The 16,517-nt window shown below is 39.3% G+C and overlaps 1 long non-coding RNA gene across 1 annotated transcript; it reads right to left on the bottom strand.

Annotated features, from left to right (window-relative positions):
- Positions 1-237: 237 nt before the first annotated feature.
- Positions 238-2,216, bottom strand: LOC125010397. The gene is made up of 2 exons (XR_007113062.1): positions 1,485-2,216; positions 238-776 (listed from the first exon to the last, which is right to left on the bottom strand). It is a non-coding gene; the product is annotated as an uncharacterized LOC125010397 (long non-coding RNA).
- Positions 2,217-16,517: the final 14,301 nt, after the last annotated feature.

Below are 16,517 nucleotides of genomic sequence, written 5' to 3'. Positions count from 1 at the left end.
CTTTAAGGACTTCCTGTTTCAGTTTCACTTTTCTAGCTCCGCCTCCTGCCACTCTACCTTCATCCACTAGGTGTCCTCCTGGTTCCACTTCCTCTCACTCCAACATCACCTGCTGCCATCTTGTCACATACTGGTTCATTTGGATCTTGTCAGTTGGTATCTGAGTATTTTCTGCTTTTCATTCTTATTCCCAGATATCACAGTATTAGTTAAAAAAATAAATAAATAAAAAGTTTCTTATGTTTGTCATCGGTTTAAACACTTTATTTTACTATTTTTACAGTGTAGAACAGATCTTAAGACATTAGATTATAAAATAACACAGATGTGATTATGGAGTAAAGATCAGTGACACATGATGTTTAGAAAGAATCTAAATGTGTCTAAATGAGTTCAACTGGATGTAAATTACAAATTTTAACATTTTAAAGAAACTGTTAAACAAGATGTTGATGAGAGAGACACGGTTGTGTTAGCAGTAGCTTCCATCTAAAAGACACTAATTCCACTCAGAAAACAGAAATAATTACACTTCTACAAACAATATGATCAAAATTGGAAAAAGAAACACATTTATTCTGATTAAATCTGTCCTTTAGTTGATCTGTTTCAGTGCAGGACATCTATAAAAAGTTGTTTGTGCTGCAGAACTGAAGCAGCTCTTGGTTTCAACTGGAGAAAAACAACATCTGCTCTGATTCTTGGTGATAAACTGGTGATGATGAAGGAAAATCATCATGAGGTCAAACACTCATTTCTTCTTGATCTTTGTCGTCCTGTGAAACAAACAAGCAGTTTGCGATTATTTCAGAGACATTTTCAAAAAAGAACATGAATAGATAAAAGTTAATTGTTGAGGAACATGTGATGGCTCAAATAAAGCTGAATCCATCCATCATCATTACAGAAGGATTCAGCCATAGAGGAGGTTTCAGTGTCTCTGGTTGGAGTGAAGACTGAAGCAGCAGCAACCTCTACTGGACTCAGTGGAACTGTTCATTTGCATCTTGGTTTTAAATATTATTTTTCTAATAATACTCAATTCCATAATTATCCAACTGGACAGGCTAAGGATCTTCTATTTCTATTAAATACAGTGGAGTTATCATATAGAATGACTCTGTACATATACAAAGAAAACCCTTAAAAATGTTATTAACTTGGAAAAATAGGACCTTAGGTCTTTTTTAAAAAAAATAATTATCAATCGTAGTGATGATATTTGTTGTTGTTTTAATATTTACCTCATATGATTTTTTCACCTTTCTAGGTATTTATGTATATGTGAAAGAAATAAACGAAATGAAATCTTTTAAACGAAGAGTAAAGTTTGATTGTTGGGGGCAGTAAAAACCAATACACGAGCCAGAGGTGGTGAAGTTTGGTATCCAAGTATAGTCTCCAACGTTGTCTATTCATTTTAGCCTAGCTTAGCATATAGACTGGAAGCTGGGTAATCAGCTAGCATCTGAATTTATACTTACTGCCTGAGCTGACGCCAGCCTCAGTCCTCTAAGGTTGTTGTGGTGGTGATCCTGAAGATCCTGATTCTGATGTTGCTAGGAGTTGTTGCTAAAAAAAACACAGTGTTGTTGAAAAGAGGTTCAGGGGAGTCATGTGAGTTATTATTTTAGTTCGTGGTCTTCAGGTACAAACTGTCTGTAGCAGTTTTTAACAGTATTTATTTCCTGTCGAGGGTTTTGTAAGTAACATGAGACAGAATAAAGAAGCTGTTGGATGTATTTACTCTCTCTGTCTCTTCCTGGTGGACTTCAGACTCTCTGTCTCCAGAGGCAGAACTTTCAGTTTCAGGAGTATTTTGTTGGTCTGAGGACCTAAAGTGTAACACACAGAGATCAGTGGCATTATGAATCATTGTGTCAGTCTACAGGCATCAACAGACAGAACTCATAATAATGTGTCATATAGACAAAATCCAGGTACAAATGTTGAAGTCATAGTTTGGTGCAGTAAAGCTTCATCCAGTGGTTTAGTATGAGCTCAGCATGAATTCATTGTCTCCATCAACGGGTTTTTACAGGTGGACGATTCAGTTTGTTGCATAATTAGGTTTGAATGAATGAGGACAAAATATGTAGAAAAAATGAAAGTGAAAAGTTACATAGTCAATATTCATCATGTTTCCATTCTAAGGACTAGCTGTACTTTATACATAGTTCAACACAAAGAGCCAACATGAGTTTCTGTCTGACCTTGTAAACCTACCTTTGATCTATTGTGAGTTGAGTTCTTTGACCTGGATCTCCGGGGGGAACGGGGTTGAGAGCTTCATCTGTTGGTGTGGTCTGAGTATTCTGATATTTTCTAGTATTTTCATCAGACCAGGACTTTTCAATCAGTTCAGAGGCAATATTCAAACATTTTTCCAAGTCTCTGTTTTCCACGTGTTTGTCAAGTGTTTTATTCAGATCTTCTTCAACAGCTTCTCTTAACCTCTTTCTTAACTTATTTTCTACTTCTTCCAGAATGAGCTTATCCACTATGGATCTACTGCAACATTTAGCTTTACAATTTATAGGCAGGAGAAAGGCTGCCACAAAGACAATGACCATGGTTATCCCAAAACCCAGGGCCTGAAAAAGAGCAAAGAACTAGTTTCATTGTTCCAGCCGATACTGACCCTGTTATATTTTAGATCCACAGCATGAAAAGACAAACATGTGACTAAAATGAAGGAGAACACTCACCCTTGAGCTGGATTTCAGTTCAGTGATGGTGGCTTGTTCCTCAGCTGTGATGTTGCTTTTACCTTTGCAGGCTAACTGAGACTGTTCCTCAGTCTGATTGTTCTTACAACAAACCCACCAGTCTCCATCGATCAACACAGAGGTAACCCACAACATACTAACTACAGCTGCCTTAACTACATGTACAGTTACACTCCATCCAAACCTTTTGCACCATTGAGAAGAATACACATATCTCCACTGTCGCAGAAATGACTTGTTCGTCCGAAGTATTAAAATAGTTAAAATAAAGAACGGTAGAGCCATGTACAAGTTACAGTCTAAAACTTGTGGTTTACAAGTACACTGAAAGTCTTTGTCTAAAACAATGTGGTAGACAAAAATAAAAATGCAGGTAAGATAAACATTGACTGATGTAGAAATGTTTTTGTAAAACCCGGTCACTGCCTTACTGAAGCTCTCCATCTTGTATCTGTGCAGACCTGGAGTCTTTATGCTGACTTCATATTCCAACAAGGGCAAATATTCATCTTCCTCTTTGCATATGTCTCGGCCATCGGCCACATAATGTTCATAGTCTAAAGTTGTGGGTGTGGCTTGTGGTTGTCAAACAAAACTAAAGGCATTAAAAAAACACACACACACACACACACACACACACACACACACACACACACACACACACACACAGGAATGCACCTGACCTGAGAGCATTTCTCACAATGATAAAACTGCCTGAATGATTTTGAATAAATCTCGAAAAAAATTCTGCTTATCACAACACATGGTTCAACATGTTCAGAACCAAGGACACGTCGCAGTCAAGAGATTCTGTTTTACAAATCCACCCCACATTTCTGCTAAATAAACATTGAAGGTGGGGAAACTCCGAACAACTGCCACTAAGATACTGAATTTTGTAAATATGTTTTATTGATTTTCTGAAAAGTTTTTACCCCTCAGGGATACCGCACATATGTCATTTCAATTTACAGTCATCTTCAAAACATAGGGTGCATTGTTCATCATTTACATTGACTTATTCTTATTCCATCCCATCCACCCACATATCCCAGCTATCCCTTTATCAAACCATTGGGTGAATGTAGGATCTGTACAAGAGGGGGTAAACATGTGATTCATCTTTATAGGGGAGAGGGTAGAAGGACCTTGGATTTCGAAATGCTTTCTAAATTGAGCCCAGATTCTTACAGACTGATTAACTGTTGTATTGGGAGTCAAAGTCCCACACGTTTTGGTCTTTGGAGGGGAATCTTACTGATACAACTGGGTTTACTCCCCCATATGAAAGATGTAATGATTTTATCAAGTGTTTTAAAGAAAGATTTTTTAACCAAAATTGTCATGTTTTGAAAGAGATGTAGCAATTTATGTAGTACTATCATTTTAATAAGGTTAACACGTCCAGCTACTGATAATGGCAAAGAGGCCCACCTATCCATGTCCTGTTTACACTTGTTAAGGAGAGTAGTGAAATTCTTTGTAAAGGTAGTAGACTTAGAGTGTGGGTGACCTCAATTCACAAGTATTTAAAGCCATTTTGGACTCTTTTAAAGGGTGGAGGGTTAGAAAAAGTTGCGTCTATTTCAGAGTTTAAGGAGAACATTTCGCTCTTTTGCAAATTTAACTTGTATCCCAATTCTCCCAAACTGTTTCAGAATGTCTAGAATGGAGAGAAGTGATAAGGCAGGGTCAGAAACGTAAAACTAATTAATCTGCATATAAAGATTCTTTAAACTCCATGCCATCCCTCTGTATACCTTTAAAATCATTGCAGAGTCTCAGTTTTGCTGCGAGAGGTGCAATTGAAATTGCAAATAGGAGGGAGGACAGAGGACACCCCTGTCTTGTCCACCTTGCAAGAGGAAAATAAGCAGACTGGGTATTGTTAGAAATCACCGAAGCCAGGGGGGAGGAGTAAAGCAATTTGATCCAGGCAATGAATTCTTCTTTAAAGCCAAATTTACGGAGAGTAAAAAATAAGTGGTTCCACTCGATCCGGTCAAAAGCTTTGTCAGCGTCGAGTGAAATTACAGCCTCAGGACATTTTGACCAGGTCGAGTGGATTACGTTAAATAGTTCTCTCAAATTTGAGTAAGAGTGCTGGCCTAGGATAAATGTTGCACCCTCAAAATGAACGGCCAAAAACCACTTCCATCTTCGTTTTAGCAACTTAAAAACACAAACACACATTTTCTTAGCCTGTCTTTTTTTTTTTACAACGTACTTCACTTGTAAATAATATTTTACCCTTGAAATAATAATGTGAATATAAATATGAAATTACTGTTCTACTGTGCCACAATAAATCGTGTTTGATCGGGCGAGACAATATCAGGAATTACACTTTCCAAGTGCTTAGCTAAGACCTTGGATAATATTTTAAAGTCCACATTTAGCAAAGAGATAGGTCGATATGAAGAACATGAAAGCGGATCTTCATCTTTTTTTGCCAGTAGGGAGATTGAGGCTTGTCTCAGTGTCATAGGAAGAATCCCTAGAGAAAGTGCTTCCTTAAACATTGTTTGTAGAGTCTGTGCTAGTTGCAGGGCAAACTTTTTATAAAATTCACATGTAAACCCATCAGGGCCATGCGATTTGTTGTATTGCATAGATTTTATAGCCGTGATAATTTCAGAAAATTGAGATGTATGCGCTCAGTCCTCAGACACAGTAGGGAGAGCCAAATTTTCAAAGAAATTACGAGAGAGGTCGGGATCATTAATGCATTCCAATGTGTAAAGGTCAGAGGAGAATCGCACAAAAGTGTTATTTATGTCGTTATGATCTGTCTTTATCTCACCCATATGAGATTGGATCTTTGTAACTGAGCGAGTGGCGGGTGCTTGTCGAGCTTGTATAGCTAGTAGTCTGCTCGCTTTATCCCCAAACTCATAGGTGTTATGCCTAGCCTTCATAATGAGACGTGTTGCCTCATCAGTGGTTAAAAGGTCAAATTCGGTTTGTAGTCTTAAACGGTCTTTATACAAGTCTGTGGTGGGGCTTTGAGCATATTTTGAGTCAATGTCTAATATTAGACAAGAGATATCTTGTAATCTTGATTTTTTTTCTTTTGTAAGCGTAGAGGAGTAGGCCATGATCTGTGCTCGAATGTATACTTTAAGAGTCTCCCATAATGTAGCCTGTGAGATCTCTGGAGAAGTATTTGTCTCCAGGAAAAAATCTGTTTGGGATGAAGTGAATTCAACAAATTTCTCGTCCGATAATAGAAGAGGGTAAGCCTCCACTCCTATTTGAGGGAGGGCGGTTTGGGAGGTCCAGGTCAAAAACAATAGCGCCATGGTGTGATATTACAATACTGGTATATGAACATGTTTTAATCTTGGGTAACAGTCTGTTGTCAAGTGAAAAATAGTCTATGCGGGTGTAAGTATGATGCACATTAGAAAAAAATGAATAAGCTCTGGCAAGCGGAAAATTAAACCTCCGAAGACTTCTCCCAGTGATTCTTCAATGAAGGGGTTGGTTTGTTGCCTTCGGTCCCCTCTGGTATGCTTATTAAACGATCGTTGCACCTCCTGGACCTGTTGTCGAGGTCATCTGCCTTTGATTGCAGTTGCTCGTTTACTGTGACAAGATGGTTGACTTTGGACTCCATCGTGGCTAGTCTCCCTTCGTAGTCATTCATTGAAGCTTCAATGGCTTGGATTGCTTGGTCATGTTTTGTGATTTGTAATAATAAGGTACCAACTTCAGAGACAGCCCTTCGATGTGGGTTCACCTCACTCCAAATGAGTAAATTGTAGTGCAAATATCAAAGTAAAGCCGAACGGTGACAGAGCTCTTCCGACTTGCTGCCTACTCCATCGCTCTCCACTCAGATACTGAATTTATAAAGTTCTGCATCTTTGGTGTTCAATTTGCTATAGATGACCAGTTAAAGTCCATCCAGGAAGTGTTCAATTTTTACACATTTTGTTTTTACAGCCTTATTCCAAAATGGATCCAATTCAGTATTTCCTTAAAATCCTGTGTAAAAAAGTTCCAGGTTGAGGTTTAAGTATTCACAGGCTATGCAGAGATGTTAAAACGAATTCAAGTCTGGGCTCTGGCTGGGACACTCAAGGACATTCACAGACTTGTCCTGGGATGTCTCTGTACATTGCTGCATTCATGTTTTCCTTTATTCTGACTCGTCTCCCAGTTCCTGCTGCTGAATACACATCCCCACAGCATGATGCTACTACCACCATGCTTCACTGTAGTGATGGAATTGGCCTGATGATGAATGGTGCCAAGTCCTGCTCCAAACCTGTCTGATATTCACACCAAAGGGTTCAATCTTTGTCTCATCAGAACTGATGCGAAGTATTCAGTGGCTTTTGTCTGGCCATTATACCATACAGACCTGATTGTTGGATTGCTGTAGAGATGGTTTTCCTTTTGGAAGGTTCTCCTCTCTCCACAGGTGAATGCTGGAGCTCTGACAGAGTGACCATCAGGTTCTTGGATCTAGTGCCCTTCTCCCCTGATGCCTCAGTTTACATTGATGGCCAGCTCTAGGGAGAGTCCTGGGGTCCGCTCGCTGGCAGGTTAGCTAAAACTAATCCTGAGTTTCTCCTGCTCTTAAACGAAAACTGGAGACTGAAGGCAGCGGCAGACATGGTCTGTCAGTTCCTCAAGGAAACAGCTGACAGCAAGTGCAGAAATCTCCATTGGGAGAGGATTTTTAGACCCCAATTGCATGTTATGTAATTTCCTGATGAGTACCTGTGTCAGCATTACCGTTTCACTGACCAATCAGTAATTTATATTAACAATATTCTCAGCCCCTGCAGTTTTGAGGAAACTCTTTAACATATATTTATTGATTGTGTATCAGAATACACAGATAGAAAGCGAACATAAACATACAAAATGAACTGTAGTAACCCCAGTCCCAACCTCCTACCCCATTTCTCATCTATCAAGGTTTACAAGGAGGAAAAAGTAAACGCATAAATAAATGATTTACATAAATAAAAATGGAAAGATGGCAGCACAGCTGCTCTGTGGTTAGCACTGATGCCTCCCAGAGAGAAGATCTGGGGTCGAGTCCAGATTGGGAGTTTCTGGGTGGAGTATGCATGTTCTCCCTCTGTCTCCGTAGAAATTTACCTGAAGAGTTTTTATCTTTAAAAGATTCCGGACCTGGAGCTGAGAACCAAATTAATCTAAGAATTTATCAGGGGCTGCAACTGTTCTGGAGCAGCTATTTAGCAACTGTAAATAGTTTCTTAAGTTCTGGCAATTAAAATTAATTATATTTAGAAAGTGAGCAAACAAAACAGAAATCTAAGCCACAACAATATCTGGTGTTACTACCATTTGCCTTCAAACCACCATCAATCCTTATAGGTTCACTTGCAGCAAGTCAGAGATTTTGCAGGATCGCAGACTCAGTGATCAACCAAGGAAACTTAGTGCAGCAGATGAAAAACACATCAAGATTCTTTCCTTTCAAAATCTGAAGATGTCCAGCACAGAAATCAGCTTAGAACTGTCAGAAACCCAGGTTCACCATCTACTGTCTGGAGATGTCTGGATACAAGGGGTCTTCAGGAGGAGGACTGGCCCCACATTTATTCTGCAGCAGGACAAAGAGCCCAAACATCCAGCCAAGGTCATTAAGAACTGTCTTCAGAGGAAAGAAGAACAACACGTCCTGGAAGTGTTGGCACTGAAGTGAGTCTGGGATCACATGAAGAGACAGAAGGATCTGAGGAAGATCTGTGGTTAGTTCTCCAAGATGTTTGGAACAACCTACCAGCTGAGTTCCTTCAAGAACTGTGTCCAAGTAGAAGAACTGATGCTGTCTGGAAGGTGAAGGGGGTCACAGCAGATATTGATCTGATTTAGATTTATCTTCTTTTCATTCATAAAGAAAATAAACTATTAATCCAGTTTTTGAAAGCATTTTTAGTTTACAGTATTTTTTCTACACCGTACATACAGGTGCTGGCCAGTAAATTAGAATATCATCAAAAAGTTGAATTATTTCAGTAATTCCATTCAAAAGGTGAAACTTGTATACTGTATACTTTCCTTCCACACATAGTGATATATTTCAAGTGTTTATTCATTTTCATTTTTATTATTACAACTGACAGCTAATGAAAACACCAAATTCAGTATCTCAGAAAATTAGAATATTCTGAAAAGGCTCAATATAGAAGACACCTGGTGCCACACTAATCAGCTGATTAACTCAAAACACCTGCAAAGGCCTTTAAAAGGTTCCTCAGTCTTGTTCTGAAGGCTCCACAATCATGGGGAAGACTTCTGACTTAACAGTTGTCCAAAAGACGACCATTGACACCTTGTACAAGGAGGGCAAGACACAAAAGTTGATTGCTAAAGAAGCTGGCTGTTCGCAGAGCTCTGTGTCCAAGCACATTAACAGACAGGCGAAGGGACGGAAAAAATGTGGTAGAAAAAAGTGTACAAGCTCTAGGGATAACCGCACCCTGCAGAGAATTGTGACGACAAACCCATTCAAAAATGTGGGGGAGATCCACAAAGAGTGGACTGCAGCTGGAGTCAGCGCTTCAAGAACCACCACGAAGAGACGCATGAAAGACATGGGATTCAGCTGTCGCATTCCGTGTGTCAAGCCACTCTTGAACAAGAAACAGCGTAAGAAGCGTCTCGCCTGGGCCAAGGATAAAAAGGACTGGACTGCTGCTGAGTGGTCCAAAGTTATGTTTTCTGATGAAAGCAAATTTTGCATTTCCTTTGGAAATCAAGGACCCACAGTCTGGAGGAAGAGCGGAGAAGCACAGAATCCACGTTGCATGAGGTCCAGTGTAAAGTTTCCACCGTCAGTGATGGTGTGGGGTGCCTTCCTGCTGCTGACCAACTTTATGGAGATGCAGATTTCACTTTTCAACAGGACTTGGCACCTGCACACAGTGCCAAAACCACCAGTACCTGGTTCAAGGACCATGGTATCCCTGTCCTTGATTGGCCAGCAAACTCGCCTGACCTTAACCCCATAGAAAATCTATGGGGTATTGTGAAGCGGAAGATGCAATGCGCTAGACCCAACAATGCAGAGGAGCTGAAGACGACTATCAGAGCAACCTGGGCTCTCATAACACCTGAGCAGTGCCACAGACTGATCGAGTCCATGCCACGCCGCATTAATGCAGTGATTGAGGCAAAAGGAGCCTCGACTAAGTATTGAGTGCTATACATGCGCATGCTTTTCATGTTCATTCTTTTCAGTTGGCCAACATTTCTAAAAACATTTTTTTCATTGGCCTTTTCAATATTCTAATTTTTTGAGATGCCAAATTTGGAGTTTTCATTAGTTGTCACTTATAAATATCAAAATTAAAAGAAATAAACATTGGAAATACATCGGTCTGTGTGCATTGCATGAATATAATGTACAAATTTCACTTTTTGAATGGAATTACTGAGATAAATCAAGTTTTTGATGATATTCTAATTTACTGGCCAGCACCTGTATGTTGTCGTTTTGTTGGGTTGACATGTTTCTGCTGGATTTGACATGTGGTGCTGGTAACCAGTAATTTCACAATAGGAGATAAAACATCCCATTTCATTGTGTCTATATGATATTGGTGGTTTCTATAGCAGTGGTGTCAATAATCAATTAGAGATTATTTAAAACATGTTAAAATAACAAAATAACAAAGTGAAGAAACATCTAAATATCCATAAAAAGGGAAAACAACAAAACAGCAAGTTTTCTGCTGCCCATTGATGCTTCTGCTGGATTTGACTCAGTGCAGTGACTTTCTGAATTATTCTGTATGAATTTCTTGCTTTAGTAATGACATTCATCTCAACATTAGATAACTGCATACAATGCAACTTTCCGTTTCATGGTTTATCTGTGTTTGACTTTTCGAGATTTTGAGTGAGATTTACTTTTCTTCTTCATATTTGAGTAGAATCAGTCTTTGCTCATTTTTGCTGGTGGATCAGCCTCATGATTGTGATGGTTCTGCTGCCTTGGAACCCACCCTTTATACGATTCACAACAAGACAAACCTGGATTGAGTGAGCGAGTTGATAACCAGCATCGTGATACCACTTATCCAGATCATCACTGTTCTGGATAAGTTCAGCTGGATAAGTTGGAGTAAAACCAGATAAGTTGAGCTCATCCCATGATACAGGCCTCACATCTACATCTAATAAAGCTCAGCTCATCTTCTACATTTAGTCTGTGAAGGTGTTTGACCATCCAAGTCATGATAATCCAACAGGCACTTAAAGGGTTCTGAATGTAAATGTAGAGCTGTACTATCAGCCACATCACTCAGAGTCTGTTGATTTAGTCCAAATACCAAACCCAGGCAGGTAGATAATTAGACACAGGTACAAAATGACAAGACAGCGTTGGAGGTCAAACAGGAAACCATGCTGCACTGCTACGTAGACTCACTGGATGATCCGGCACAGAGGGGGAAGGGAAACACAGCTTACACACATGAGGTGGGAAGAGACAACACAGGTGGAACAAATTAAAGTAGGCATTAAGCAACTCAATCACACTGGCAGGAAACTCTACAAGAAGACAAGTATGAGGCTGGACTTCAAATTACAACGGGAAGTGACAGGGACAACAAGAGGACCATGGGCAGTAACTTTAAGACCAATGGGTCCAGACAGTTTGTTTTTATTTTATTTTTTTTCTACTTCAGTTGTTTATTTGGCCTATGCTTTATTTTCAGAGTAAAATGAGACATTAAACTGCATACATTTCAATAAAAAAAGAAAGAAATATTGAAGTGATGTAAAACGTTTGACCGGTAGTGTATATTTTTTTCTTATATAACAAGCAAGTGCAGGCAAGATCATCTCATCTCATCTCATCTCATCTCATCCTCCGTACCTCTTAATCGTACACTAGGGTCATAGGGGTTTGTGGAGTCTATCCCAGCTGGCATCGGGCGAGAGGCAGGGTCCACCCTGGACAGGTCACCAGCCTATCGCAGGATTAACACAAGATCATCTAGATGTTTAATTCTACTATGAACTCATTAAATGATGGTGAGACAATGAAATACTTCTAACACATAATTTACTTGTTCATTTTATAATACAAAATATTTAAATATCAAAAATTACTATATTCTAAAAAAAATTAGGCATTTTGTTCTATTTTATTATCTATTATTGTAACTGTCAACTGTAATGAGCTGTAATGTAACTGTAATGCTCATTACAGCTAATCTCCTGCACAGAGATAAATAGATTTTATTTCACCATGTTCTAATACAAACATGTGGAAATAAAGTCACTGATACAAACGTTACAGTTAGAGTTTAAAAAAATATGTATATAACAGTAAAACAAGATAAAAGATACTTTCACTTTCTCCTCAGCTGTGTTGTTGTTCTTGTTTCAATAATCGTTCCAGCAGCAAACACCAGTCTCCATGTATCAACACTGAAACTACCCAGAGCAGACCAACAAGCCTTGATGAAATGATGGACTAAAACTAGAAGAAACTGCTGGCTGCCACAGCATGAATAAAATTAATATTTGACAAATATCAGAAATGTCTTTCTTGTTCAGAGCATCATAAGAAATACTGTATGTGTAGGGAGCGGTTTTATTCTATAAAAATATTTGCCGCTATCATCCTAAACACATAATAGAGCAGCAGCAACAGCAGTTAATTTTTAGTCCCTTTTAAATCAGTCCTCTAAATGCCACTGTGAGCTGTGGACCTGAATATGGAACATGCTATAACTTCTGATTTATCTCTATATACATGAAACTGAAAGAATGTTAACTGTGAGGGTGGTGTGGTTACAGAGATAAACGTGTGTGAACGGATGCTTTAGTTTGTTCACATGAGGCTTTAACTGGCACAACAACACTGACCACATGTGTTTGTGATGGCGCTGAAATCTTTTTCATGTTGAAGCTTCCAGAGTTTTATTTAATCACTGAACGTCTGATCAGATCAAACATCTGCTGCTCCACGACTCATGTATGAAAGTCAAATCATCACTTTAGCTTCAGGAGGCGGAATAATGACTCACAAAGATTATGGTTGACTCTAATTCACTTAAATCTATTATATTAGGACCAATCATTATAGAGAAACTGGCAAAATGAATAATCTAGACAACCACAGATCCATAGCTTTGGCCAGTATTTTATCCAAGGTCCTGGAGAGGACTTTACTGAACAGTTTGTTTTGACCTTTGAAATCTAATTTGATTTCAAACCCAAACATGGTACTGATGTGAGGTACATTCTTGTTCTAAAAGAAATGTTTGAGTTTTACAAGGCATAGTTCCACAATGTTTGTGTTTCACTAATGCCTCTAAAGCTTTTGATTGGATCAATCATGACAAGTTATCCCATAAGCTATGCAGCAGAGGAGTTCCCATATCTATAGTGAGAATCCTGGTTATCTGGTATACACACAGTCTCAACTGCAGTGCACTGCAATGGACAGTCAACTCCTGTAAAAGTTGGTGAAATGACGTGTCTGTACAAATTATTATCGCAGTTAAGACAAATAATGGAAGTTACAAACTCACTCAAACTCCTAATAAAAATTTAAAATGCTGGTGAGATAAACATTAACTGTTGTAGAAGTATCACTACCTTTCTGAAGCCTTCCATCTCTATGCTGACTCTATATTCCTAGAACAGTAAACATTCCAGTTCATATTTCCACACCTTTTGTCTGTCACACACAGAAGACGCATAGCTTCAAGCTGCAGATCTGGTTCTTTGAACTGAGATACCACTTATCACCAGTTAACTGTCACTCTGACCCCAGAAAGTCTCTCCGTCATTCACACCTTCAGAGTGGAGCCTCTGGACACTAATGAGCCGTCAGAGATCAACAACAGATCATGAGATGAAGGTTTCCGTTCAGAAAACCAAAGACATTTACATTTAGAAAAACATGTACATTTACAAAACATTTAGTGAATTATAGTTTCTGTACCTTTCAGGGCCTCCGGTCCTTGGTCCCTGGGATCTCTTGGTGTTGGTCCAGCTTCAATCAGTTCTTCAGCAACATCCAAACATTCGTCCCATTTTCCAGCATTTATTCTTTCTTTCATCTTTTCCATCAACTTTATGTTTGCCTCTTCTCTCAGAAGTGTCACCAGGACGTTTTCCTCCTCCTCCAAAATCTGTTGTTCATACACTAGTCTGTCACAGCAGCCACATGTGCTCTGACCACACAGTGTCATTAGAAAAGCCAAAGAAATGATCCCAAATAACAGCGAAAGGCCAATGATCTGAAAGGAAGAATAAAGATTTGATCCCAAACAGTTTTCAAATGATTTGTGTTGGAGAAGAAGACAAACATCCAATCAGAAAGCTGCCTTTCCTCATGTGACCTCAGTGAATATTTGTGCGTCTGCCTGGATTGAGTGACGTTCAGGAGTCAGGGTGAAAAGTCTGGACTCTGTAACAGAGGAGGCTCTGACTGGACCAAACACCACTTCACTGCATCACTAGTTTAGTCCAATAGATGTTTCACCTTAACTGGGTTGTGGAGGCAGCAAATAACTTTGGACCTGGAGATTATTCTGTTACGTTCCATTAGTGTTGAGACGCCTGCAGTCAGGTTCTCTCATGTTAGCATTAGCCTGTTAGCATTCGTCTTTTAGCCATTCATCTGTTAGCATTTGAGTGTTAGAATATGTCTGTTTGCATTAGTCTCTAAGTATTCATTTGTTAGCATTAGCCTGTTGGCTCTCTAACTATTGACTTTTGTCTGCTGCTAATGGTAAATGGTGAATGGTCTTGTTTTTATATAGATCTTTTCTACCTGTTGGTTCTCAAAGCCTTTACACTCACACACACATCTACACACTCACTCTCACACACACACATTCACACACCAGTGTCGCACACTGGGAGCAACTGGAGGTTCAGTGTGTTGCTCAAGGACACTTGGTCATGTGTGACATTGTGGGGATTGAACCTGTAACCTCTCTACCTACTGAGCCACAGTCGCCCCTATTGTCTCCCACAAGAACCAAATCATCATCACAGTCATGTTGTGTCCCTTCAAGTCAGAATAAATCACCTCTATTAGCTGCATTTAATGCAAACATCAACCAATACTGCACATACATCCACAATTATTACAATGGATCATTAAACAGTCTTTAGTCTTAAAAAAGTCATTATTAAACAAAAGGCAGGAAATCGAAAACTCAAAACAACAACACAAGGACACAGAAATCACTCCAAGTATATATGAACAAAGACAAAGAAACACTCACCAGTGAGTCATTCTTCAGTTCAGTGATGATCACTTGTTCATCAGCTGTGATGGTGGTTTTATCTTTGCAGGTTAACAGAGACTGTTTCTCTGAATGTTTGTTCCAACAACAAACCCACCAGTCTCCATCGATCAACACAGAAACAACCCAGAGCAGACCAACCAGAGCTGCCTTCAGAAACTGACTCAGTAAGACTCCAAATATTCCACACCGCTTGACATTGCAACATGGGCTGCAGCATCTCCAGGAACATTTTCTTGTGCACGTACATGCACACGTATATTTGCAGATTCTCAGAAATGTCTTGTCGGTCCACAGCAGAACAATAAATACTGATCCAAATGGCAGACTCATGTATAAGTAGCAGCTATGAGCTTCATCATTACAAGTGTACCGCACATCTCTGTCAAGCAGAACATTGAAAGTGAAACTCACGACGATGGTGACGAAGATGCTGAATTTATGAAAGGGAAACCTTCTCATTAATTCCTGCATCGTTGGTGTTCAGTCTGCGTCTGCTGAAAAATATTTTTTTTTAATGAGATGTTTGTGCTGTGTTTCCTGACGCTTCTTCCCCCAGACCAGTCATACCAGAGACACCAGCAACGATTCTCATCAGCAGAACAAATACATAGTCTGGAGATAGAAACTGACTTAACGATTGATGCCTTTGTTCTTCTTTACAGAACCGTTTCCAAAGCTCTGAATGTTTACAGACTCCACATATTTTAGAGGTAAAACTGTGACCCAGTTTCTCTTCACATTCAACTCATGGACTCATGTCCTGACATTTTCTTTTAGACTTCACTGGTAGAATTCACAGTTCATTGGTTCATCAATGATGAGCAGATGCAGCAGAACAGGCCCAAACCAGGACATTAGCGCCCCCATGTTTCATGGAGGGATGAGGTTCTGATGCTGGAATGCAGTGTTGGTTCATCTCCAAACATTTAAACCAAACTTTCATTCTCCTTTGGTCTCTTCTGTCCACTAAACATTGCCCCAATAGTCTTCTGGCTTTGTTGCTTCAAGCAGCACTAACACTCAAGAAGGGCAGAAGGGGGCTCAAGGTGTAAGCAATGAACAAAGAAAATCATATACTTTAGGATCACCAGTGACAGAATTGTTCCATGATTATTTTGAGGCCAGCTTCTATCATTTTCTATCAGCCTTTGATATCTGAGTGACTTCCTGCTATATTTCTCTAGTAAAGCTGTTGGAAGTCGCTATGAACTTGTTTCCATTAATTTATTATTTTATCTGTGGCAGCAAATCATGTTAATGGAGGCTTCAGATAGAACTACTGTTAGCCTAGGAACATTAGAGCTACAAACAACCCACAATGCAATGCTCTGTGTTATAATGGATCTTGCTCCAATACATCCGAAAAATAAATGAGATAAAATGTGATCTCTCCAGTGGGGATTTTTGTTTGGATATTCTGCTGGGGGCATGCAGGAAAATCTTATATTGCAGTCCAGAAATATCATAATCAATACCCTCACTACAAAAACACAGTAGTGACAGAGGGGACCACCTGACA

The sequence above is a fragment of the Mugil cephalus genome, chromosome 1 (genome assembly GCF_022458985.1).
Source record: "Mugil cephalus isolate CIBA_MC_2020 chromosome 1, CIBA_Mcephalus_1.1, whole genome shotgun sequence".
Lineage (NCBI taxonomy): Eukaryota > Metazoa > Chordata > Actinopteri > Mugiliformes > Mugilidae > Mugil > Mugil cephalus.
The sequence above is the reverse complement of the archived record's forward strand: the minus strand, read 5'-3'. Positions and strand labels throughout refer to the sequence as shown.